General features: G+C 39.6%; 1 protein-coding gene across 10 annotated transcripts in view; it reads right to left on the minus strand.

The window, feature by feature from the left end:
- CDH11 (cadherin 11) overlaps positions 1-24,851 on the minus strand; it is a 173,049-nt gene that overhangs the window by 122,209 nt on the left and 25,989 nt on the right. For 2 of the 10 annotated variants that reach the window (XM_063717330.1, XM_063717328.1), the window contains exon 2: positions 62-438. The exons of 5 other annotated variants lie outside the window; for them this stretch is intronic. The gene's annotated coding sequence lies outside the window, so the exon portion shown is untranslated. Of the gene's footprint in view, positions 1-61; positions 439-17,717; positions 18,915-22,821; positions 22,949-24,851 lie in introns of those variants that run through there. 3 more of the 10 variants (XM_063717332.1, XM_063717327.1, XM_063717334.1) reach the window with 2 other exon arrangements.

Here is a 24,851-nt window from a genome sequence, read left to right on the forward strand (position 1 = left end):
GCATACAGAGGCAGCAGCTGTTACAGCAGGGACAGGACATAAATAAAATGGCACTGCCAACCTCAAGCTTGTGTCCACAAAAGCCAATCCCCTTTGCCGGGATCTATGCGCCACCGTTCCTGTCCCTCGTCAGTGCTGGGCAGTAGTAACTGGCACCTGCATTCAGGCTGGCAGATGGAGAGGCCAGGCTTATTGGTTCCAGTGCCTACTCACTCCACCATCACGAAGGTCACGGTGCAGCAGCTGGCCGCCGAGGGACTTCCTTGAGAGGCAGATTCCAGCCTTGGCAATGCCATCACCAGGAGGCACCTTCTTTCTTCAATCTCAGGACACCTCATGTGGGGAGACCAAGGGCCACAGGACCGTGAGAGGGCTCAGCCCAGCTTTGTTCTGGACAGACGGAGAGGCGGCTTCTGATCCCTGGCACTGCCAGCAGCCCTGTGAATGAGCCACTGTGGTAAGACACACACCCACTGCTAATGAGACCCACACAGACACAAGCAAGAAAGGCAAGGGCAGTGGTTGCTACAAAACAGGCAGAGAAGAAGCCAAGTCCGGCAGAGGCAGGATCACATCGTGCCCACAAGGCTCATGGTACCCCCAGCCCACGGCAGGGTCCCAATCCAAAATGGAGGACCTCGAACTATTTGTCTTCCCTTGAACTAACAGCATTTTCTTGTCCAAATTTTTTTTTCAAATTGGCAGCCAAAATTTTATGGACATTTTTTAAAAGTAAGTGACATCATATATCTATTACTCCTATTGTTTCAGGGAGCATTTTTAACTTAAAAACCTAAAGGGGTAGATTTTTCAGAATGGAAACACACTTGGCAGTGAAATACTTGTGTATTGAAGAAAAGGATGCATAAAATTGCTTTAGAACTTTAAATACAATTTAAATTTATTTTACACTATTGTATTGTATATTGTAAAGTAGTAAAGAGAGTGGGCTCTGGGCTAGTTGCCTGATGCAACCTGTTCTAGTCACTAGCTGGATAACCTCAAACCAACTACCCAACCTCTGCATACCTCCATCACCTCACTGCTAAAATGGAGATTAGAGCATGCCTCCCATATGGGGTTTCCTATAAAAATTAAATAAGTTAATTCACGCAATGCACTTAGCACAGAGCAAGCTCTTAATAAAGGCTACCTACCTTGATCATTATCATCATCATTAGTGTGATCTATGTTGGCCATTTGAACTGACTTTGCAGAATAAATGCTTAGGTTACAATGCTACATTTTTTTATGTCTAACCACAGTTATTGAAAATCCAATAATATATAAGTATGTGGACCAAAATGGAAACAACTCAATGTAATTTCACTTGCTGAAAATTCAGAATATTTAGAGAAAACAAGAAACCTAGACCCCATCAGCTTTCCCTGCCCTCTCCCCCAAAAATCCAGAAGGGAGAAGACTGCAATTGTCTAGTTCCATTTTTATTTAATTAATTAATTAGTTTATTTTTTTACTTGAGACAGAGTCTCCCTCTTCCACCCAGGCTGGAGTAAAATGGCATGATCTTGGTTCACTACAACCTTCGCCTCCGCCTGTGATTCTCATGCCTCAGCCTCCCGAGTAGCTGGGATTACAGGTATGAGCCAACACATCCAGCTAACTTTTTATAATTTTAGTAGAGATGGGGTTTCACCATGTTGGCCAGGCTGGTTTCAAACTCCTGGCCTCAAGTGATCCACCTGCCTTGGCCTCTCGAAGTGCTGGGATGTTATAGGCATGAGCCGCCATACTTGGCCTTCCTTTTTAATATATTGCTTTTGTTGATTACTGCTTTTTTGGGTACCCTCTTAAATTTTGGACCCTGGGCCAGTGACTCACTCATCCCAAACTAGACCTAGCTCTGGGTGGGAGGTAAGTCCTCCTCTTTCTTCAGAGTGTGCTTCTGTCACTGTAATGTACAAGTCACTTGGGGACCTTATTAAAATGCAGACTCTGCTCCAGGAGGTCTGGGAAAAGGGAGGAGGTCCAGGTCCTGCCTAACAAGTGCCCAGGTGATGGTGAGGCCACCATTGGTCCACAGACAGCACCAGGAGAAGCAAGGCCTTGGAGAAAGGAGATGCTTGGAGAATGGGGAGGGGAAGCAAACACCTGAGTTTCATTTGGTTGTCTTTTTTGATGTCATGGTTGTTTTAGGATAACTTGGAAACTCTTTCATTATTCATGGCTGTTGTTAAAGCTGTGGCTAAGTCCTTGGCCCCAGAGGCGGGGAACATTTGTTGTTTTGTTTTGTTCTAAATCAAACAAATAGAATAAAGCAAATACCTGTTGACTCCTGGTGACTGCCCTTTGGGGAGTTCATTTAACTTTCATTCCCTTATTCTTTTGAATGGCTACAGAAGCAGGGCTAGGAATGCCACAGAGAACAGAGCTGTGCAAAACACCCAGACTCCAAAGGGGATACATTGCTGCTTGGAGTAATAAAACAGTGCCAGCTCGATATACCCGAATTAACTCTCTGTCACTGCTCTTCAGTAAAACTGCAGGAAATAGCAAGAGTTCAGAGTTTTGGATTTAAAAACTCAGGGTTCACAACCAGCCTCCATCATTTGGTAGCTGTGCAACCCCCCTGTCAAGTGGCTTAACTTCTCTGAACCTTAGTTTCCCTACGTAGAATGTGATCCTAGTAGTGCCTGCCTTATAGGATTGTTGCTGTAAGATAATTCATATATATATACACACACACACAATATGTGAACAATGTCATTGCTTTTTCCAAAGTCCCAAGAAAGCACCCAAGAATTGGAACATTTATGACAAGTTCCTATGGATGTACCCTTGTGTGTAATTTTCCCTATTTCCAAGCCCATATCTTCCCCCAGAATGTGTGTGTGTGCACAGAGAGAGACAAACAGACAGACAGAGATAGAGAAAAGGAGGGGAGAGAGAAGAATAATAAATAAAAACAACTTAACTGAAAGAAAAAGAAAGAGTTTGAGTAGTGATAAAGACCCACATTCAAAATAGTATTTTCCTCTTTAACTTGTTCCTAATTAGTATACAGAACAATGCAAATATTGTAAAAGAAATATTAAATCATCTTACATCCTTAGGTGGAAGAAATGGTTAATATTCTCTATTAAAGTGTATATGCTTGGAAATTACCAAACACACAGGCACACACATGCACACACACACACACACACACTAGTTCCTCCTCCTCTTTCAAATCTTACACTCTCTAGAACATGGCACTGTGTCCTACACATAGTACACCCTGGCAAACATAAGCAGGTTGAATTCATGGAAAGAAAGGCTTGCGTGGCTGATAGTCTGCTCATCAGTCCACCATTTGGGGGTGTGCACTGCCAGCCTGGTCTGCCAGCTAGACTTGGATAGAGAAAAATGGGGGGAAAGTAGGCCTGAAAGGAATGGCTCTCAGTCGTGCCTTTAATTGTCACCATGCTGGGGGACAGAATGTCAGACAAGCTTTCTTGTCTCTGAAAGAAACAGAGCCACTCAGGCAGAGGATTAGAGGACTCTGCATGTGGCAGTGGCCTTTCAGACAACACTGTCCGAAAGCCTGTTTCCCTGTCTCCATGTGGGATGAGGGGGCCTCTCTTCATCAAATCCTACTTACGGGACCATCTGTGTCCCTGACCATGTAAATAGGCCTCTTGACTCTCACTCAAGCATTGTTGCAAATTGTCCTCTTCTCCACACTAATGCTCAAGGCTGTGGGACACTGCAAAGAACCCTTCTTCCATTAGGGATTTCTCTGTCTAAGCAGGATTTATGATGATCCTTTGGCAAGGATCTTTGAATCACTGGCATTCACAGGACAGCCAAAGCGTATTTCAGGAGACTATCGCTAACAAGCAATACAGCCCTGAAGATTTATCTCCTCTGATGAAGCAGGCAAATCCTAACGCTCCCAGGTTGCCACCCCTAGACAATGTGCTATTGCACAGCCAGCATAGACAACGTGGTATTGGACACACCAACTCTCTCCCAAATAGCTGTGTGACCCCAGGGAAGTTGTTGAACCTCTCTTACCAAGTTATCTCATCCGTAACATATAAATGATTGTGTTTTCTTCTTAGGGCTGTCGTCAAGATTAAGATGTTGAATGGAATCAAATGCCTGATATACCTTACACCTGATTTATGGGCAGAGTCTAATACACAGTACCTATTCTTTTTGATAAAGGATGTGAGCATGTGTAGGAAGAAGAAGGCAGCATTCACTGACTACCTAGAGTTCTGCCTCTGGGAGGGGCTGTGAGCTGCAGTCCCAGTAGAATGAGATAAGTGCACCTGTGCCTTGAGAGTTTGCCAACAAACCAGCTCCCTTGAGGTGCAGTAATTGTGTTTCAGCAAGAGGATCCCAAATCCTGCCTCACCACTCCGGCACTTGTTAAACTCAAATTTCATTTGTATCTATTCTAGTCAATTTTCTTTGATTTATCTCCCACAAACTCTTCTTCCAATTCCTGCATCTAAGCTTGAAAGGCATAACTGCCTTTGCTTCTTTGGTTGTTCTTTTCTTTTACAGGGTGATGCCGACAAACCAAAAAAAAAACAAAAACAAAAACAAAAAACCTCCCTCCCTCAGGCTCACTGAGCTGCTCCTCCACCAGCAGCATCCATCAATAACCTCATAGATGTCTCATGGCCTGAAGAAAAGGAGACTGGGTGGAGAAAAAGGTGGAAACAAGTGTGGGCTCCCTTTGATCCAGCCCATCCTGGAAGCACATGGTATTTTTTTCAATACTTTAAGTCCTGGGATACACGTGCAGAACATGCAGGTTTCTTACATAGGAGTACACGTGCCATGGTGGTTTGCTGCACCCATCAACCTGTCATCTACACTAAGTATTTCTCCTAATCCTATCCCTCCCCTAGCCCCCCACCCCTCGACAAGCCCCAGTGTGTGATATTCCCCTCCCCTTGTCCATGTGTCCTCATTGTTAAACTTCCACTTATGAGTGAGAACATGTGGTGCTTGGTTTTCTGTTCCTGTGTTAATTTGCTGAGAATGATGGTTTCCAGCTTAATCCATGTCCCTGCAAGGGACAAGAACTCATCCTTTTTTATGGCTGCCTAGTATGCCATGGTGTATATGTGCCACATTTTCTTAGCACATGGTATTTCTAATCCGAGACACCAAAGCAGGGAGCTTTGATCAACCCCATTTTTCTCAGGGGCAACTGAGGCCCAAGAGAGTTTAGGTAACTTCCTAAAACCCATTAAGGGCATATCAGGAGTATAAAAGACACCCAGACTGGCCTGACTGGGCATCACATACACTTTCCACTGCATCTTGTTATTTCCAAGAGAGAAAAAGAAAAATCCTATTGGCTTTCAGTGCTTTTGCAAAGGTCACAAAATAGTAAAGATACCTTCATGTCTAACTTCTGGCTCTGCCATGCTAACATATGAACACCAGAAAATCACTTGATCTCTCTAGATGTCAGTTTCCTTATTGGAGAAAAAAAAGTGAGTATAAGCATCTTTATTGATGATTACATGTGGATAAAATGAGATAATAGTGCACTGAACCTGGCATGAGATAGAAGCTCCTCAATTGTGTGTAGCTTCCTTTCACAGCTGCATAAAAACAAATCTTATTGTGAGACACATGTGCAGAAGAGTGAAATTGTGATGTAAAGAGAATAACTAATAACCATGGAGATGAGTGTATTGCCTAGTCTAACTATAAATGTGAACTCAAATGCAAAAACGCAATGGCAACTGAGAAAAGAGAAAGAAGTTAAAAAGTGCTGCATCACATCTCACCTACAGAATATCTTACCATGTTCCCTGTAGTCAAGACAGTGAAAAGGTGAACTACAGGTACGTTATAAGGAAACATACAGGTTTTACAATCAACACAATATGCTTCACAAGGGAAATCCTTTTAAATTAAATATTACATCATTATGCAGCCATAGGACTCAGAAGTATCAAGTTTCGCAAATATTTGGTGGAACATATAAAACAGATTAAACATCCTATATTTTGCTATTCTGTTCATCTCTAAGACTTTGCTGCATCTTACTTTTTCACATCAAAGATAAAGAAGACTCTTCTCAAATATTTTCCCTTCAATTAATGTTAGCCAGAAATGCATTTGTAGGCTCTCTGTGTCTTAACACCGGCATTGACTTCATTCACAGATGTGGAAATACAGAGAAGGTTAAGTGTTTCTGAAGCAGAGGGTGGCAATTAGGTTGATCCTCTGATTTGTGAACTATGATCACTTGCTCTAGCAATGCTTATCCTCCCCCACTATGCCAAGGTGCATTACCACTGAAAGCAAATAATCGCATCCTCTGTTAATTCTGCAGGAAATTTCTTTCATATATTTTGACAATATGGAAAAGTCAAAGAAACCTCCCTGACACTGAGAGTGAAATTTCATGCGCTCAATCTGTGATGGTGTCTGGCTATAAGACTTTACAGTATTTTGCCCTCACGCTGCTATTTCCATGTGTAGAAAAACAGTTTACAAATCCCTGCTAGTGAATGAATGTGACTGTGTTTACCGAGCTCAAACGTTCTGCCTTTTGCTTGAGACATGTGATACATTCGTGCTTCTGGTGGCATCAGGCATATGTGACATCCCCATAGTGACAGGAAAGCTTTAGCATTAGTATCGGTGAAGACACTACTTCGTATTATATCATTCCCTCAATAGCAGTATAGAGAGCCCCCAAAGAAAACCATGGTTTCCCCCATTGAATATATCATTGAATACAATCCCCATCACACTGCAAGAAGCTGATATTTTTTCCAGAACTTTCCAGAAACTTCATAGGACAGTGTAACCCATCTCAAAATATAAAGAATTCTAGTCTAATAGACATTTTTTTGATCAGTAAGTCATCAAGCATTTATCAGGTGCTGTTTTCTGCTGAATGAGGCACTAGAAATCACAAGGCAGGTAAGCAGTCGAGATTCCTGTGGGAGGCTCCTGGAATCAGGAACCCAGACGGACTCCAGATCCTCATTTCACAGGGGAGAAAACTGAGGGAACCATGTGCAACTAATGCCATTTGGGGAATTTGGCAGAAGCTCTACCAGAACCTGGGGCTGCTGACTGCCTGGCTGTAAGCAGTGTATAATCCAGCTGTTTTTATCTCCAAGTTTAACAATAATTTAAAAATAAACACCAATTTGGATGTGAAAAGTGAAATTACCCCAGCCTAATATTCCTGTGTTGATTCCGAAGCTAAAAGCGGCCTGAGTCATTAGCTAGGTCCACATCATGAATTTTGACAAAGCCTTTCATATGCAAGGCATTGCAAAACCCATTCAGGAAGAAACCATTAATGAGCATGTCCTATGAACCAGGTGTGAGGGACACAATGGCATATACAACAGAGCTCCTCTCTGCACAAAGTTTGCAATCTAAGTAGTGACTACTAGTAGACAGATGGGACAGAACACTTACTACAGGGCGGCTGACCAAGAAAACCTCTATGACAGATCTATTTAAGGGCAGAAAGCCTTGAAGCACAAAAAGGAGTTGAGGGGAAATATTATTTTTAAATGCATTTTTTTCTATCACGGTTTGCTTTGCATATTATTATGAAAAAAATTAATGTTTTTTCTCAAGATGTTTTCTAAAAAGTATTTGTACACACATTTAAATGTGTGCTTTTACTTTGATTCTTGTAATAAAATTTACCTTACACTATTGTGTATGCATGCGCTTGTGTATGTGCATGTGTGTGTTTGTGTGTGTGTGTGTTCCAATCAGCATTCTGCTGTGTCTCCGATTCTCTAGGATTAGGTTTTAATGCTTAAACTCTTTAGCATGGCCTGAGAATGAAAAGCTTCTCACAGCCTTGTTCCTCTCTACCTTTCTTGATTCAGTTGACCCCTCTGGACTACCTGCAGAGTGTGTGCCCCAGTCACACCAGATCAATTTCACTCCTGGAACATGCCAGGTACATTTATGCTTCTGTCATTTGCATAACCTATGCTCTTGAAACCACCTTGCTTTCTTGTCTAACCGGGCAAATTATGCCTTCATCCTTAAAAATTCATCTATTTTCTCTAGCTTTCTCTGACTGTTTCATCAAGTGAAATCAACTGATCCATCTCCTGGAAACATCTCTTTTTTTTGCACAGTTCTCAGCTCAAATTGCATTATGATTATCCATATAATTTTTAAGTTTTACTTCTTGATATTTTTCTAATTATGAGATAATGCAGACTTACTGTCAAAATTTTAGAAAATAAAATGTGTAAATGAGAAAATAAACATTGCCTTACACTATTTTTTTTCCTATTTTTAAATGCAGTTGAGATTTTTCTTCTTCTGTCATACCTGACTTAATATAAACCCTGAGCATTTTCATGCATTTCTACTGAGAAGTCTCTGGGAGCTCTGCCTCTAATAGCTGCATAATTGCTTGTCCGATGTACCGTAAACTATACAACCATTCAACCCCTACTACTGGGCTACTCGGTATTTTAACATTTTCCTATTATAAGTACAAATGCAAAAAAAAAAAAAAACTAATTGTGCATTAATCTCTGTCTTCATTCTTGCTTATTCCTTTAGAATGGGTGCTTAGAAGTGAAATCACTGGGTCAAAAGAGGTAAGAGTTTTAAACCTCTACATACATGTTTCAGATTATTTTCCAGAAGAGATGTTTTAATTAACAAACACACCAGTATGATTTTTAAAATGCTCATTATAATCCCCCATCCCATCACAATAACAACAACAAAATTTTTAAAGGGATAAATGCATTGCTTAAATATCTTTCTTTGATTAGTAACAAGTTGAATTCTTCATGTGAGCACGTGTCCATGTATGTGTATATGGGTATAGTCATGCATACAATTTTGGTTAATTGTATTGTTAGCTACTTCCCCTCTTTTCTATGGGAGCAACGGTATTTCTAATTCATTTGCAAGAGCTCTGTATTCAAATATTAAAATACCTCTTCATTTGTTTTGAATTTTCACAGATTTGTTCTTTAGTCATCATTTTGCTCATGACATTTTTGAGTTGGTAGTTTAATTTGTCCATTCTTTTCCCTGCTATTATTTCCCTTTATGGTTGTTTCTTCACATGCTTAGATTATTGATGCATCACGATCTTCATTAAGAAAGGTTTCTTTCTTCATTCATCTTTGTATCTCTAGCATACTTATGCAATGGTAGTGCCCAGAATATAATCATCATTCAATAAATCCTTGCCAAATTGTGTTGTATTTTATTGTATCATACTAATAAAAGCTATCTCTCAAATCATTTGCTTTCATATATCAAAATTCACATTTTAATAATTTATATATGTTGAATATATTTAATAATGGTTAATACTATATGCATATGTCGTCTAAATTCTGTACCTCAATATTTCTCTTAAATACCCAAATTGATCCATCAAATTACATGTTCTGAATATTGGTATGAAATAGATAAACATATTCCACAGATAAGCCATTCAGTGCAATGGCAATCAAACAATGACCGCACAGGGAAGGTAAAGAGCATCTACTTGGCCGGACGCAGTGGCTCACGCCTGTAATCCCAGCACTTTTGGAGGCCGAGGCAGGCGGATCACGAGGTCAGGAGATCGAGACCATCCTGGCTAACACGGTGAAACTCCGTCTCTACTAAAAGTACAAAAAAATTAGCCGGGCATGGTGATGGGCGCCTGTAGTCCCAGCTACTCCTGAGGCTGAGGCAGGAGAATGGCGTGAACCCGGGAGGCGGAGCTTGCAGCAGTGAGCTGAGATCTCGCCACTGCACTCCAGCCTGGGCGACAGAACGAGACTCTGTCTCAAAACAAACAAACAAACAAACAAAAAAAGCATCTACCATGTAATACAGCCCTATCAAAATGGGATCTACTTTGGTTGTCTATCAAATATAATGTTATCTGTCAGGATCAATGGCTTGAACACCCCCAAGAGAACCTGAGTTTTGTTTTATCTTCCAAACCATAAAGTGATCACATTACTCAAAAGCTTTCATTCTGAATACATTCTAAAATAAAATGTAACAATTTCAAACAGCTATATTGTATCTATAATGTGTCCTGAATTAATTTTTGTTGCAAACATAGATGTGATTTGTAGTGTGAACACAGAATGAATTCAAGAAAATGTTATGCAAAGTCACATCACATGTCCTTGGGGGAGGAGAAGCAGAGGGGAGAGAAGGTGCTGAGGACTGAGTCCTCCAGACCCTGCACAGGGCCACTGCTTCCCCAGTGCTGCGCCTTCCCTTTCCAGGAGCTGCCTAACAGGCTGTCCTCTTCCCATCTGAATGAATTCCTTCCCAGAGGCCATGGACAGGAGATTCCCAACCCCTGGAGTGAACCACAAAGCTGCTTGCCTACCTACATTCTTTTCCAGGAAAGTCTGGCTCCCTGGGTTGAGGCAGTTTAAATTCCTGCCAGTAGCTAACCTGACATCTAGCCAGGTCAGGGCTCAGCTGAGCTTGGTCTGCCCAGGTGTCAAATAGAAAGCTCACACTTTAACAGGTAATAGCAGAGGACAGAGGAAAAGGCTGGGATCCAGCCCTTGCCAGGAAACTGTGCTCACAATTGGACTGGGTGGCCCAGTGAGCCCCTCACCATAGGAGGGTGAACAGCTGGTTAGAAACAAGTGCCAGGTAGTGTCTGAGCATACGTGAGGCTTATACAAACCACACCGCCAACCAGTAGCAGAAGTTAGACTGGGCACCTGGTATTCCTCTTCCCTCAGAAGTCCACACTGAAGTCAGGGCTCTCTCTGACTGGTCATTGTAGCCTCAACTCACGTGTAAAATGTAAGCTCCAGATTCAACTGACTTCCCAGAAAAAAAGAACAGTCTGGGAGGAAATAATTATTTGCTAATAAACTCCTAGTATCATCTTCTTATATCTATTAATTTAGTCATTCATTCATTTATTCAAGGTGTAACACCCAATTAAAGGCAGGATATATAGTGAATTTTGCCATCAGTAAGGTCTGAGTTTAAGTGCAGAGTCAACCCACATCAGCTTGGAAATTTAGGAAAAGATATTTAACTTCGGTAAGCCTCATTTTCTTTACCTATTTTGATGTTGCTTTTAACAGCCCAAACCATTACCTTCCCGGTAGGACCATTACCTGTTTCAAGGGCATCATTTGCCTATGACATTGATGCTTTACCTATAATAGGCTGTGGGCACTGCAGGGGGATCACACGAGAAGGCACACAAGAGTTTTATGTAGTAGGGCTTGGCACATGGTGAGTGGTTAAATAGAAGCTACTCTTAAAATAGGAAAGAATACCTTAAGTGTATATTGAGTAGGAATCCCACGAACACTGTTTCCAAATGACTTGATCCTTAAAAGTAACTGAGAGAAATGACTTTTTTTTCTATTTTGACAATGAACACACTGAAACACAGAAAGTTTGAGTGCCTCACTTGAATTAGCCACCAGCTCCTTTTCAGATTTGGAATTTGGATCCAGGTTGGTCTCCCTGCAAAGCCTGCACTCTTTCCCGGGTATCAGGCTGCCTGGTTCCAATCTATGCAGTGGGGATGCAAAGAAGAGTGAGACAGCCTTGCTTTACTCACTGACTAATGGGAAAGAAGGACGTGAGAGCACATTATTATGCCTGACATGGTAAGTGGCACTGAGCCAGGACAGCATAGGAGTGATTGACTCCAGGCAGAAATGGGCCAGGAGGGCCACACTGGTCCTGTCTCATTTGATAAGCTGCTTCTTCAAAGCTGAGAAGAGTATGTCCAAATAGCAAAAATGGGGAAGACTGGCTACTAGGTAAAAGATAGCCTGGAAAAAAAATGGGCCAACTTGCATGGGACCTTTCCCATTCTAGCCATCCTGGCAAACAAATCATTGCTAAGGCAAGACATATCTTGACAAAAATATTCTGACAAATCAATGACCAAGGAATGACAGAATTGGAATGTCAGCATTTTGCAACTCCCTTATAAAGGATCTAAGCATCAGACATCAGGGGTGGCTGACATCACAAGAGAAATTACCAACTTTATGTGCCTCCAGTGGGAAGTCCCCATGCCACCTAGGAAGTAGTCTTAGCAATAAATAAAATAAATTTAAAAATTGAATCTGAATCACACTAAGACTCATCCAAGATGCAATTTTCAGAAAATTAACAGGACAGAGGGAAAACACAGCAGAGCTCTTCAATCAGAGCAATTTTATTTTCCAGGAGACATTTGGTAAGTTCTGGAGAGGATTTCCCTTGTCACGACTGAAGAGGAAGTGCTACTGGCATCTGATGGATAGATACCAGGGATGCTCCTAAACATCCTACAATGTACACGACAGTCCCCCACAGTCAAGAATTGTCCTGCTCAAAATGCCAATAAGTGCTGAAGTTGAGAAAACTTGTATTACGAAATAAATTATTTCATTTCTTCAATGACATCGGATGATAGGATAATTTACAGATGAAAATAAACTTAAAAGGTCTAAGGCCAGGTGTGATGGCTCACGTCTCTAATCCCAGCACTTTGGGAGGCTGAAGTGGGAGGATTGCTTGAGCCCAGGTGTTGGAGACCTGCCTGGGCAAACATTAGTTGCACATAGGGGTACATGCCTGTAGCCCTAGCTACTTGGGAGGCTGAGGTGGGAGGACTGCTTGAGCCCAGGAGGTGGAGGTTGCAGTGAGCCAAAATTGAAACATTGCACTTCAGCCTGGGTGACAGAGCAAGATTCTGTCAAAAAGAAAAAAAGAAGAAGAAGCAGCAGCCTATCTAAAGATTAAAAAAATGTTTAAATGGCAATATTAAGCTATAGTGTTTCGGAATGCACATACACGTTAACAACAAGGAGGGAATCATATAAGTGAGAATAGTAGTCATCTTTGTGCAGAGTGATGGCCTTCAGGAGGCATCCTGAGTATCTGACAAGGTTTAAGATCCTCACAGAAGTGGTTTAGAAGTATTTACCTTGCAATAATGCATTCAGCTACACAAGTGCTTTACATGTGTTTTTGTATAATATGTTATAAGAACATGGTTTAAAATATTAATCACAAAATAAAAAGCCTTCTCTTCCCACTTTGGCTAGGAGTTAATTAGCTTCTAGCTACCGAATTCACAAAAACATATTGCTGATTCAACCTAATGCTTAATTTCTTTTTCTGTCCTATCCACAGGTGCTTAAAAATTATTATTATTATTTTTTGAGATGGAGCTTCACTCTTGTTGTCCAGGCTGGAGTTCAGTGGCACCACCTCAACTCACAGCAACCTCCACCTCCCAGGTTCAAGCAATTCTCTTGCCTCAGCCTCCCAAGTAGCTGGGATTACAGGCACCCGCCACCATGCCTGGCTAATTTTTTTGTATTTTTAGTAGAGACAGGGTTTTGCCACGTTGGGCAGGGTGGTCTCGAACTCCTGACCTCAGGTTATCCGTCCGCCTTGGCCTCCCAAAGTGCTGGGGTTACAGGCATGAGCCACCTTGCCCGGCCTTAAAAAATTATTTCTAACCTTTCTTGCCCTTGCTGCTTATTGCTAGAGATTACCAGCCAAAGCTGCATAGTGGTTAAAGCATGATAGAAAAGTAATTAAGCACAGGATCCCTGAGTCAGATAACCTGGGTTGCTGCCCAATTCCACCTTAGTCAACTCATTCCATCTCCACAAGCTTGAGGTTCCTCCTCTATAAAAACGAAATCAGTAATTATACCTACCTTGTGGAATCACTGGGAATATTAGCCAAATAGTGTATATAACTGAACTCTGAAAAGCACCCCTTTTGTAAAACGCAGCTATTGATTAATTACTCACAAATCTATTCATCAAGTACTTAACATGTGCCAAAATTAGTCCTAGACGCTGGAGATGTAGGTAGATTGATTGGTCTGAATTCTTTCATCTTTCATAGGATAGACTGTAGATTCTATTGCTACAGAGATCCACTCGGTTTTGCTTTTTACTGAAACTCACTACTTTTAGACACTATAATTACTCAAAATTTAAAATGAGGGAACTAAGAGTGAGGAAACTGCAATTCATATGTGTGGTTACGTGCCTTATAACATTCTTTGGGCATTTTCTTATTACCAGATCCTCAGCAAAGCACTTTCATTCATTGCCCCATGTAATGCTCAAAATCGTCATGTGAAAGGAAGGTACTATCCTTACACTCTTTTTCAGGTATGAAAAGTAATTCTCTCAGATATTCTTTAGCTTTTCAAAAAGCTTCACAGCTGGTAAATGTCAAAACCAAGATTCAACTCAACTAGCTTTAACTTAGAAGTCTGTTATCTAATTTAAAACCTGATGGGTCTTGTGGTGCTATTTTGATGCTGCTTTTAAGAGTCCAGACCATTACCTTCCTGGTAGAACCATTCCCTGTTTCAAAGGCATCATTTGCCAATGACATTGATTCAAAAATATCTTCTGGAGCTTTCAGTCCTTGATATTCTCTAAAAGAAATTGGGATCTGAAGCTAACAACTGTCTAGCCCTTTACAGAAATTGGTAACGTAGATAATTTAAATACATAGTGGCATGCAGCTAGTACCAGGATGCTGTAAAACCATACACTAGGTATACCAATGGTTCTCAAACTTTATAGATCATCAGAGTCACTTGCATGGCTCTTTAAAGCCACCTCAAGCGTTCCTGATTCAGAAAGTGTGAGGGTGAGCTCAAGAAAATGCATTCTTAACATATCCTCAGATGTTACTGAAACTGCTGGCCCAGGAAGCACACTGTGAAAGCTACATCTAGATCCACCTCTGTTGTCTCTGTGATGTTAGAATGTTTATTCACCCCTTGTGAGTATGAAGGCAGCTCCACGTAAATAAAGCTGTTATGATGTACAGAATGAGATAGCATGGGTGAAAGCTCTCCGAAAACAGAAAATAGTTAATCTGGCACATCTCAAGCTTTAGGGAGCTTCACAGTCTCCAGAAAGCTGGTTACAAATGCAGCATCTCAGAGTTCACCCCCAGTTACAGAAGGTCAGGGTTAGGATTCTAGAAACTTCCTTTGAAATGAGTTTCCCGGGTAATGTTGAAGCAGATGGTCTGCAGACTACCTTTTATAAAACCCTCATAAAACGAACACAAGTCCTAGAGCACAAAAGGCAATAGGTCCCAGAGCCCTCACTCTGAAGGCCAGGGTATGGTATAGAGATTGGACATTATACAAAATTATAGACTCTTGGATATTCCAGGACAGTAAAAGAAAGTGTATTTTAAATTGCTTTCATGGAAACATCTAAGTCAAATATTCGACTTTAGGGCCTTCAGAGTGAATTTTAAATGAGAAAAAAGTGATATCATTTGAGATGAAAGAAAGCCCTAGGCCAGCATGCCCTAGAATCTTTCGATATAGAGCAGACTTCGGAGTTAAGTGTGAATTGGAAATGTCCCAGATGATAGGTAGTAGGTAATCAGAACTATTACATTTTGCACCTGACACAGGTATTGCTTCCTCCAACAACGACAGCAGCAGAGCCTGAGCAATTTCAACATCTTAATCCCTTTCCCTTTCTTTCTGAATCCAGGGAATTTAGTCTAATTCTTCATGCCTTCCCTTAGGAATGATGAAGTGTCAGCTACCACAGAGAATATGCAAGTGGCTCAGTATAAGAAATGTTTGCTGCAATTCAGGGGACTATGTAATTGAGTTAATTTGTAGGAAACATGTTTACTTCCTGGACTGGAACTGAGAGTCTGACCATGGGAAGGTATCAAGCAGTAAGTACTAGGTGGACTCTAATGCAAATCATACATCACATGCTGCTGCAGGGAGCAAATTCCTTGCTCTTAATATTTTTATCAGAGTTGATAAAAATAATGGAAATTAAAAACCCTACTGTTGGATGAATGTGGAGGAGATTTATGTAAATCAACTGCATTAGGTAAATTGTTTGCAACACAAGCTGCTCAGAATGATATTCTCGGGGCTGATCGACAATTACTGTGACTGAGAAAATGAAATGTTAATGAATTTTATCAGTGCTATTAACTTGGGTCCTCTTTACCAGGTAAGGGCTGTTATCAAACTGTAGTTGAATCTACAAAAAAGTAGGCCACATGTGTGGTCATCCTGTGACACAGGCACATTTAATACAACATGCCCGTATAGCAGGACTCTTCACTTTGACCTTTATTGTTGTCTTTTTCCTTCTTTTTAACAGTAATTAATCATCATTGAAGAAGATCGTGGAAATGTAGAGGTGCAAAATAAATTAAATGAAGTTGGCAAAATAAATATACAAATGACTGGTGATATGATCTGAATGTCGATATCTCCTCAAAATTTATTTATGTTGAAACCTAATACCCAATATGATCGTATTAAGAGATGGAGTTTTAGGGAAGTGGTTAAGTCATGAGGGATCCAAGCTCGTGAATGGCATCAGTGTCCTTACAAACGAAGCTTCAGGGAGCTCCCTTGCCCCTTCAGCCACATGAAGACACAGAAGGTGCCGTCTATTAGGAACGGGCCCTCACCAGACACCGAATCAGCTGGCACCTTGATCTTGAAGTTCCTATCCTCTAGAACTGTCAATAATACATTTTCTGTTGTTTATAAATTTCCCACTCTAAGGTATTTTTTAATAGCAATCCAAAAGAAATAAGACAACTGAATAATGAATGGATAATCCTGTCACCCAGTGATAACTCATTTTAGTTGTCATGCTAAAATGCTCACTACCTTCTAATAATTTTAACCATGCTTATTGTTTTTAAAATATAGATTGTGATTTACATACAATTTTCATCATGCATCTGTAATAAATACTATACCACAAGTAATTCTCTACATTATTAAAAATATATTCATTATTAAAAATATCTTAAACTTTTCAGTTGTATGAATGAACTGTTACTATTCAAAGAGTTCCTCTAAGGGGTAATCATTTAGCATGTTTTCACTTTTGCCTCCTATAAATAAAAATGTGTTGAGCATTTTTAACAGCTGTATTAAGGTAAAATTTACCTACTGTAGAAATCACCTGGATGAACACATTTTTATGAGCTTCTATCTTGCGTGTTTCAGTGTTTCCTAAGGCTAGATATCAGAAATTAACCAAGTAAAACAAAGGGCCTGATACATGTTTAGGTTCAAGACAAACTTTGCCAAATGCCCTCTACTATTGATTTATACTTTCGTCAGCAGAGTAGAGTGCTCATCTCATTCCACTCAGGTCAGAATGAATAGTATTATTATTCAAGATGCTTTCACTTTTAGGGAAAAAGTCAAGACATCAACATATGTGTTCAAAGAAATGGAAAGTGCATTTGGGAATTTTGTTTTCCACTTTCGATGCACTTTGTTTTTGTCATTTTCTTCCTTCTTGTTTAGTTGAGGTCATCTTCTTGTCAGCTTCTTGTTTAGTTGGGGTAATATGCTGTTCAAATATATTGCCTTTATTGAACCTGTTATAATAACCAAGGTAGAAAGTGGCAATATGAGTAACTTTCCTGCAACTCAAACAGCAGCCTCACCTAAACCAAGAAACCTCCAACTCTGGGTTCCTAGTCACGAACTACATTACCCTAGGCAAGGATTTCAACTTCTCTGAGCATTATTTTTCTCATAGCAAAAAAGAAAAAGAAATAGAAGATGATCAAGTTCTAGGCACTTAACCAGCAATACCAAAAAATTTAATAACATTCTATATTTGAATAATAGAAAACGATTTTTAAAATATTATTCTACCCTCTAATTCAAATCGCCCTTGTGAAAACTTGCTCTTAAAACTATCAAAGAATGGTAAAATAACCAATTATGTGTGACTTACTCTCATGACTTATCCCATTCTTCTAAGTCTTGCTGTGCTTAAAAAAAGAAAAAGGATGTGTAACTGTTAGTTATCTGCACTTTATATAACTTTTGATTCAAGTAACAAGTCGCATTCCAGTTCTATGTATTAATTATGCCACTAAATTGCAAAGGAAAGAAGCCAATTCTAATGAATTGTAACCATAGTTTCTTTTGCATGTTACATATTAGAAGTGGGTAGCACTTTAAATTACCATACACAAAACAGCATATAATTAATTCTGAATAAAAGATAATGTATTCTTGCTAAATATGAGTTATTTTAAAATCTCTTAATGAATAACTAAGCGTATGCCGTGTTGCACTGTGAAAATGTTTAGCATATGCCATTAGCGCCAACATTTTGCATTTATTATTGTATTTATTTTCAATAATAATATATTATTTAAGTGAACATACAAAAAATTTAATCACTAACATTCCGAATGTGGAAAATATATGCAAATTACAGGAAACTTTTTGGCTCCCCCTAAGTTGTCACTAAATAACTTTTTGGTGACATGGTGTGATTGCAATTTGCAATAAAATGAGAAAAATGGAAAAGATTGTTACTTTTAAGTGGCAGAACATATGCACAATGCATTTTAAAATTCAGATACGGAGATAAACATTTCTATTCTGAAAACTGACATGTTCTAAGTTTTCGCTTAATAGCAAAGTTGAAATCTAGACCTTAAGTGACACCTGATCTAGTGTTGGGTTTATAATTTCCTTTCCAACATTGTGTTCCTGCTTTGAAAAGAATGTATACAGAAGAATGTCATCTTACAACTAACAATATTGTGTCTCTCAACTGATTATACTGGATACTTCATTCTGCCCCTTATCACCATTACCACAGATACCACTATCACCACCACCAACAGCAAGAAAATAACAAGTCTTGGTCCAATCCTTTCTTGAGCCTTATTCTCCCCATCTACATCTTGATGATGCCTAATGTCCCTATAAATCAGCCATGTGACCATGGGCAAACAACTCCCCATCTCTAAGCCTTAGAACCCTCAGTTATGAAATAATTATACAACAGTTCTTCCCTCCCCCCAGCCATTCCTGGGGTCCAACAGAAACATACAATAAAATAAGGTTTTCCCAACTCACATATGCTTTCTATTCTTACTTCATTTAAATTTGTAGCAAAAAATGTGGATAGTAGAAATGAATTACAGTATCCTAAAGGCTTCAAATTAAAAAAAAAATGTAAAGTTTATTTTTAAATCCAAAGTTCTGCTTTTGTTCCAAAGGTGTGATGACTAATTCATCAGAAACAGACTGTACTAGAAGGAACCACTATTCCATTCTTTTCCAAACACTCCAGGTTTGGAGATATTTTAAGTGTGTTTCCTACTCGAGTACTAATATACAGTAATTAAAAATTGAAAATGAATAAAATTTAAAATTTAAACTTAAATTCCAGCCCTATGCAACTGCTGCTGGCATTTTGCTATAACTTCTCTACATGCTCTGATATATGCATAAGCGCGTAAGTATGTGTGTAGTAAGCTGAAGTCAGACTGAATACATAATTCAATGGCCTACCTTGTACGTCTTAACATTTTATCCTAAGCATACGTCCATGTAGCTACAACTTCTTTGTAATACTTCTAGTGACTGAATTATAGTTCACCATAAAAATATACCATAATTTATTTAAGAAATCTCCTCTGGTTAGATATTTAAGTTTTGATTTTTGCCATGACAGATATTTTTGTGCATCTAATTTTTAAATATTTCCACCTATTTATTTAGTATTAATTCCAGAAAAGTGAGATGATTATTGTAAAATCTCAGCAGAAGAAATATAATTACTTAAAAATAATGTTGGTGGTTTCTTTTCCATTTCAACACTCATTTTCTATGAATGCTGTTGATCATACCTCAGCACATCAATGTCCCTGAATCCCACATATCTCTTCTGATTACCGTTGTTACAATAGAAGAAAGATTTACTCCTGTGTGTCTCTTTCCTCTATAGATTAGGCCTTTCTTTCTTTTTTTTTTTTTTTTTTTTTTTTTGAGATGGAGTTTCACTCTGTGGCCCGGGCTGGAGTGCAGTGGTGCAATCTCGGCTCACTGCAAGCTCCACCTCCCGGGTTCACGCCATTCTCCTGCCTCAGTCTCCCAAGTAGCTGGGACTACAGGCGCCCACCACCACGCCCAGCTAATTTTTTGTATTTTTAGTAGAGACAGGGTTTCACCGTGTTAGCCAGGATGGTCTCAATCTCCTGACCTCGTGATCCACCTGAGATTAGGCCTTTCTTAAGAAAGATTTCTTAAATACCCTAGCCTCAGTTCCCTATTTAAAGTCAGGCACAGAGTAGGTGCTCAATAAACATTCACTCAATTGGCTAATGTATCTTTAAAATTATTTATCAAGCTCCCTCCTTGTCCCAGGGATAATAAATAATGTCACCTCCCCAGAGAAGTCTCTCTGGATCTACCTGAAGTCATTTCACCTCTCATTTTATTACACGACTCTGTTCATTTCCTTTTGGACAAATACCACAATCTGAGATTGTCCTGTCATAGATGTTGTGCCTCTTCCGATAGAATGCCATAGTCACAGATGGCAGGGTCTGTCCTCATCACTTACTTATCTCCATCCCACAGCACAGTGATTGCTACACTGCAGCCCCTCAAAGCTGAAAAGTCTCTTAGAGGTCACCAAACTTAGCTCCATTATTTAAAAAATACGTACACAGATGTCCCAAGTGGAAAAATTAGTTACCCAAGTTTTAACTAAAAATGACAGAATCTAGTTGAGAATTAAAAATTCTGGACTCCCAGGCCAATGTTCCTTCCACAGCTTTCCAGTGATGGTGACCTCACAGCCCAGAGCAGAAGACAGAAAGATGACCTCAATCCCATTCAGCCCAGGGAGACAGAAGTGCTTCGGGCCAAACTGATAGAAATCTCTATTCTTGGCTGTTAGAGGCACTATCTAACCCATGTCTTAGTACCACTTGACACCAAGCTTAATAGAGATGGGGTGGCTATTACTATCTTCTGCTTATTGGTGGGGATGCCTGAGACACAAAAGAGCTGAGGAACATGGCCACAGCCAAGTGGCCAAGCCCAGACCAAGTGTCAGGTGTCCATTCACCTAGTCCCCGGATGTCTCCTGTGTCTCTTGCAACTCAGCTCAAATCACAGGTTCCTTGTCTCACCCATGAACAGTTCCATCATCTGTTCATGGGACACTGAGGTTTCACCTCATCTTGAGGGACATTTTCCAGAAAAAAAAAAAAAAGTGTCTTGACCTTTCCTTAAAGGAAAAATAAATAAGAAATAAAAAGAACCCTGAAGTCAAGTCACTTATGTAGTGATGTGATGTACTTTTTAACAAATTCATTCAGCTTATAGTATTTACAAAATTACAAATTTCTCTCCTTTTTTTTTTTTTTTTTTTTTGATGGAGTCTCGCTCTGTTGTCCAGGCTGGAGTGCAGTGGCATGATCTTGGCCCACTGCAACCTCCGCCTCCCAAGTTCAAGCAATTCTCCTGCCTCAGCCTCCTGAGTAGCAGGGTTTACAGGCATGTGCCACCACGCTCAGCTAATTTAATCTATTTTTAGTAGAGATGGGGTTTCACCATGTTGGCCAGGCTGGTCTTGAACTCCTGGCCTCAATTGACCTGCCTGCCTTGGCCTCCCAGTGTTGGGTTCCTTTTTTTTTTTTTTTTTTTAAGAATTCAGGGGAGGGTACTAAAGGCAAAAATTCCACCCTGGATGCTGTACTTGTTCACTATTTCTGAGACCCAAAGACTACAAGGAGCACAGTGATCCACTCCTAGGCATGCAAACACTGAGGCTAAAAAGGAAAATTCTTTGTCGGGGGCTGCAAAAGGAGATGGGTGACAGAAGTGCCCAGAACTCAAGGCTCTCTGTGGCTCTGAGCCTAATAAACTCAGAATTGTGGGGTGGTTCTAGAGCAATCAGCAGCTCTGGTACACTTCCCAAAACCCACACCTCTCAATACTATTTAATTAGGGATTATTTTTCAACATGAATTTTGAAGGAGACATGATCCTTCAAACCATAGCAGTGTGTGTTCGTGTACAAATATACACACACGTACACAGCAGTCATTTTAGCAAGCATCCATTCATCCAACAAAATAATCTACTACGTGACATTCACAGTGGTAGATACTAGGTATACAGAGATAAAATCATTATAGTCCCTACCCTCAAAATGCTAATAATCTGGAGAAGGATATGATTAAATTGGTAATTTCAGTATGTTCTTATACATACTATAATGCACACATTAAAAACACTAAAAAGGCCTCACTGAATGTCAAAATAAGAAAGCAAAATTAATTAGCGAGAAGTCTATCATTTGAATATATGCTCCTTGGATGAATATTAGGACCAACTCTGCCTTAATAAAAAATTACTATTTGATAGGGTTTAACTAAAGCTCTGAGCAAGCCTCCAGGAGAAAGGTGATTGGACTCCCAATGATTGGCCTTATGGAGAGCTCAAATACTAAGGCCTATTTACTGACCCATTTATTTAAGGCCTCTCCTTAAGAGAAGTCGAATGGCCTTCATAAATACCAGCAATGCACTAAGATTTAAACAAAGGGAAGTTTTTAAAAAGTAGGATGAAGGGAAAGTAAAAGCAAGGTTGTAAGATGGAGCAAAGTACTTCATTCTAAAGCACACCATAATTTATGACACATAGTGTTCTTTCCTAGCAACAAAAATAAACAGAAAACTACACACACACACACACACACACACACACACACAGTAGATATGTATTTATATATAAATATGCAGGTGTATACATAGACACATCTCTTGGGTTGCTTAATTCAAACAAGGACCCAAGCATAGCAGTCCAGTTCAATAACCACAATCTCAGCCAGTGACTCTTCCATGGAATTTATAAAATCCTGTCTTAGTCTCAGCCTCTCCTTTGTACTCCTCTCTGTGTTTCTTTAACATGGTTTCATAATCCCCTCCCAGAAGGAGACACGATGATACTGACTACAAACAGAGGACTATAAAAGAATAGGATTAATGCCCTTATCAAGGGACTTAAAGGAGGAAATACACCTGTTTTCACCCCTTCCATCTCTTCTGTCATCTGAGGACACTCAGAAGGCATCATTTATGAGGAACAGGCCCTTGCTAGACACCAGACATGTGGCACCTTGATCCCGAGACTTTCCAGCTTGCAGAACTGCGAGAAAAAAAAAACATTCTCTTGGTTATAAATTACCCAGGATGTGGCGTTTTATTATAGCAGCGCAAAGAAATTAAGACATACCTGTCTCTATACAGGTATGTATCTATATTGCCATACACTGCACAAGCATGTTTCAGGTAAATCTCACCAGAACCTGTGAAGTTGTGTGTTACTACCTCTAATGCAGGTAGGTCATAGGCATATTCACATAGCTCCTAAATAGCAGACCCAGGGATTGGGTCCAGGTCTACCTCACTCCTCATTCTTTCCAGTCTGCAACATTGCGTCTCTGTATGACATCACAGTGAGTTTCAAGACAGAATTACAAGTATTGGTTGCATACAAAGATATCTCCAATCTGGGAGAACAGCTGGATAGGTGGGTATGGCCACCAACCACATCCTCACACTGTTGAGAGAAACAATGTGCTTTACATTACTTAACACTTGTGGCTTTTGATAAACCTACTCCACCATCTAAAGTTACTTCTAAATTAGGAAAACTATATAGTTTACTACATGTAATGATCAGTTTTATGTGTTAATTTGGCTAGGTTATTGTCCACAGTTATACAATTAAGCAATAATCTAAGCAATCTAGGTGTTATTGTGAAGGTATTCAGTGGATGTAATTCAAGTCTGTAATCAGTTTACTTTAAGTGTGGAAAATCCTCCTAGATTATCTGGATGGGCCTTATTCAACCAGTTGAAAGGCATTAAGAGCAGAACTGAGACTTCCCTGATGAAGCTAAAATCCCATCTGTGGACTGCAATGTCAGCTCTCATCTGAGAAGTCTAGTCTACCCTTCCTGCCTACCTGCCCTATGGATTTTGAATTTTCCCAGCCAACCTCAGTGCTAAGGTCTTAAAATATCTCCCTCAAGTTCATATGTTGAAACATAATCTGTAATGTGATGATATTAAAAGGTGGGGATTTTTAAAGGTGATTAGGCCAAGGGATCAATGCCCTTATAAAAGTGAATCAAAAGAGCTCCCTGCCTCTTCCACTATGTGAGAAGGCATTGAGATGGTGCCATCTATGAGGAATATACAGTAATTACAAATTGAAAATGAATACAATTTAAATTTTAAACTTAAATTCCAGCCCTATGCAATTGCTGCTGGCATTTTGCCATAATTTCTCTACATGCTCTAATATATACATAAATGCATAAGTATGTGTGTAGTAAGTTGAAGTCAGACTGAATACATAATTCGATGGCCTACCTTGTACCTCTTAACATTTTATCCCAAGCATACATCCATGTAGCTACAACTTCATTGTAATACTTCCAGTGAAGTATTACAAGTATTCTTGTCTCTCCCTCATCAGACACAGAATCTGAAAGTGCCTTGATCTTGGACTTTCCAGCCTCCAGAACTGTAAACAATAAATTTCTGTTCTTTATAAATGATCCAGCCTAAGATATTTTGTTATAACAGCCCAAACAGACTACTATATGCTAAAATTGCTTAAGTCAATCTCTTACCATAAATATTTTGGGGGGTGTGTGTGTGTATGTGTGTATATATGTACCTATGTGTATATGTGCATGTGTATGTACATGTATGTGTATATATGTGCATGTGTATGTACATGTATGTATATGTATGTGCATGTATATGTGCATTTATGTGTATATATGTGCATGTGTGTGTATATATGTGCATGCATGTGTATATGTGCATGTGTATGTGCATGTATGTGTATATATGTGCATGTATGTATATATGTGCATATGTACATATGTGTATGTGTGTACATATATGTACATATATGTGTATATATACACAAACACATGCCAAATATATATACACACATATATTATACATATTATATATATAACATATATACAAGTATATACACCAACTATATAAATTTGGCATATGTATTACAT

This window comes from Pongo abelii, chromosome 18 (assembly GCF_028885655.2).
Source record: "Pongo abelii isolate AG06213 chromosome 18, NHGRI_mPonAbe1-v2.0_pri, whole genome shotgun sequence".
In the NCBI taxonomy this organism is placed as follows: Eukaryota; Metazoa; Chordata; class Mammalia; order Primates; family Hominidae; genus Pongo; species Pongo abelii.